A 3,156-nucleotide genomic window follows, 5' to 3' on the forward strand; every position below is an offset into this window, starting at 1 on the left:
TAAACCGCTGCACCACCCAGGGATCCCCTTCCTTCAGAATTTGCACTTGGGACTGAGTGGGCCTGTCCTCATCCCGTGGGTGACTTCCCTGTCCTGTGAGCATGGGAACAGTGGTGTTTGTCCCCATGGAATGGAGAGAATCTGGCTGCTTGGTCTGGAGAGACGGGGTTGGGTGGGGAAGGACTAAGTAGGCTCCCTGAGTGAGGGAGAGAGAGAACTCCTGGGTTTCCCATACAGTCTAGGTCCTACCCTGGGGATCACGGTGCCCTGCCTTTTTTTTTTTTAAGTAAAAATTATCTTTACTACCCAAGAGGCGGGTTGTAACAAATGAAAGGAACAGTTTGAGGCAGGTGTATGGTTTCATTACAGTCATGGTCACACCATTGGGTTCTCGCCCTCCTCCCCCTCAGGTCAGGGGGCAGCAGTGAGCGGTGGTCCAGTCGATAATGCTGCACTGGCAGTGGCATGTAGTTTCGCCCCGGATATCCCAGGAACCACAGCCATAGCCACAGGCACAGCCAGTGACAGTCATCCCTGCAGGGCAGGAGGACAGTCTGCCTGAGTTCTTGATACTGACACATGACACATGACATCCTTTGTGTTGGGGAAGGATGTAACTCTAAGCCAGTGAGGGTTTCCTTTATCTTTGTATCCAGAATGAAGTCCAAGGAACACGGAGCAGTCCCTGGGATCATCGGCTGGAGGAGGAAGAGAGGGAGAAGGAAGCAACAAGTAGTCTTCATCCTGTGGAATGGCAGTGTCCTGGGCCTATAGACTTCCCTACTTGATCATGGTGGTGACAGGTGGGGATTCTCAGGAAGAACTCTACCAAGAGACTCCTCTGTCCCTCTCTGGACTCCAGCCCATCCCCCCACTGTCCTCTGCTGCGGTCGTGTCTCCCCATCTTCAGAGACCTTGCACACAATGCTTTATGATTTGGTAAAATACACACCTTCATTCTAAAAAAAGTTGTTAAGGAAAACTTGGGGCTAGGGGTGTGGTGGGGGTCACTGGTTCCCCCATTTCTTAAAAATGTCCAGGATCTGAATTCGCCTTCCAGGTCAGTGGGAAACCCCATTAAACCAATAATACAAGTTATATTGTGGGGAACACTTATAATGCTCAGGGCTAAACTCCTTGTGAGTCAAAGTTAAATGAAATAGTGTATGTGCTCATGGCATGTAGTAAGCACTTGGCAAAAGTTGGCTGTTCCTACCTCTCCTGGCCACTGGCTTCTTCTTATGTTTGGTATGGGGGGGAGTGCTGGGCAGGAGGAAAAGGAGGCTCCCTGCTTCAGCTCCACGCCTCTTGAGCAGCTGCATCCTTCTACCATCTTGGGTCCTTCCAGAAAGCACCTCCTCTGTGGCTCCTGCCCTAACCATTTCTTCCCTTTACTGCCTCAGCTCTGGGCAAGTGAGAGCTCCTTGGTTTTGCTAACCTCTGGGTGTCTCACCAGAGACCCTGTTGTTTTCTCCTCTAACTTTTCCACACCTTTCTATGCAGTCTCTTCATAAAAGTCTCATCCTTTGAACCAATACTCTGAGTAATGCTCTTTTTAATTTTCACAACCAACTCCTGCAGAATCTCAAGATATCTATCTCCCAGGGAGATAGAGTGGCTTGCTCAAGGTCTATAACTGGCCAGTGACTGAGCCAGCACCTTTGATTCCAGGTCTGATGCCCCCAAAGGCTTGATTTTATCTTTCACTGGCTCCCTATTTCAGAACAAGGTGACCTTCTACGGTAAGACTCACCTACAGGTAAGCCACCTGTCCTGTGGCACTGCTCTGTTCCCTCCCCATGCCGTACCCCATAGCCGTGCAGAGACAGCTATGCCTCAGGAGCTAACTGGGAGCTAAAGAGACCACACATGAGGCTAGAGGAAGAAAATTTTTACTTACAGACCCAGTACCAGTATCCACAGCACCCTCCAGGCTGGTCCCTGTGGGCAGCTGTCCTCAGCTGAGGAGAAGAGGGGGTAGCCAACATCGACAGCTGATTCTGGTGGTCATGGAGGCAGAAACACACAGGAAGGGCAGGTCGTACCCTCCTTAGGCAAATATTCCAGCCCTTAGCCCACTGCACCTACATCTTTTGGGTGCATGATGTGCGGTGCTCACTGGTCTGTGGGGAACTAGAGGAACAAGGAATGCTGAACTGACTTGGCCATGGAGGGTGGCTTTGCTACACTGTCAGAGAGGTTAAGGGGAAAGGAAAGATGCCACATTCCCCAGTGAAAGTGTTTTTCCATCCTTCCATCTATTATCTATCCTCCCATCCATTTATCCATATTCCCATCCATCTCCCATCTATCTTTATCCATCTCCCATCCATCCTGCTATCCTTCTATCTACCCATTCTCCCATTCATCCATCCATCCATTCATCCATCCATCCATCCATCCATCCATCCATCCATCCATCCTCCCATCCATCTATCCATCTTCTCATCCATCTATCCATCCATCCTCCCATCCATCTATCCATCTATTTATCCATTTTTCCATTCATGCTCCCATCCATCCATCCATCCATCCATCCATCCATCCATCCATCCGTCCATCCATCATGAAAACATTGTGAGGTGGCTACATCGGTAAGAAGAGAATTGGAAAGGTGGTTTGAAGGCTTACCTAGGGACAGAAAAGAAAGCTTTCATATGGCACTGGTTTGAAGCTGGTACCTATCAACACACACACACACACACACACACACACACACACACACAGCTTGTCTTGGTTCGGTAATTTCCTCTAGAGTATCTCTGCACATATTTTCCTATGATGAAATGGCCAGTGGTTTTTATCTGATGCATCAATTTTAAGCAATTGGTAGGCCCTGGCAGAGAGGCAGAAGGCATTCGAAACTCCATCTTTCTGTATGAGGGTGCCTTAATCCATTAACCAAGACTGTCGTGGGCATGGGCAGAGGAAGCCAAGTGACTTAAAATAATGGAGACACTAACATCTAGGATGCTTGTGAGGATGTTGGATATTTGGTCTGGAAGGAGGTAAACTGAAGCCTAAGGACAAGTCAAAATATAAGACCCCAGGCAGTGAAATGTCCCAAATAATTATCAAATGAATATCTTGAAAAGTGCAAGACAACGTCATCTCTGGCCTAGGAAGGAATCATACTGGGCAAACAGAAGAACTAGT

General features: G+C 48.6%; 1 pseudogene; it reads right to left on the minus strand.

Annotated features, from left to right (window-relative positions):
* Positions 1-351: 351 nt before the first annotated feature.
* Positions 352-743, minus strand: LOC112656888 (resistin-like beta; annotated as a pseudogene).
* Between the last annotated feature and the right edge of the window lie 2,413 nt (positions 744-3,156).

This window comes from Canis lupus, chromosome 8 (assembly GCF_003254725.2).
Source record: "Canis lupus dingo isolate Sandy chromosome 8, ASM325472v2, whole genome shotgun sequence".
NCBI lineage: Eukaryota > Metazoa > Chordata > Mammalia > Carnivora > Canidae > Canis > Canis lupus.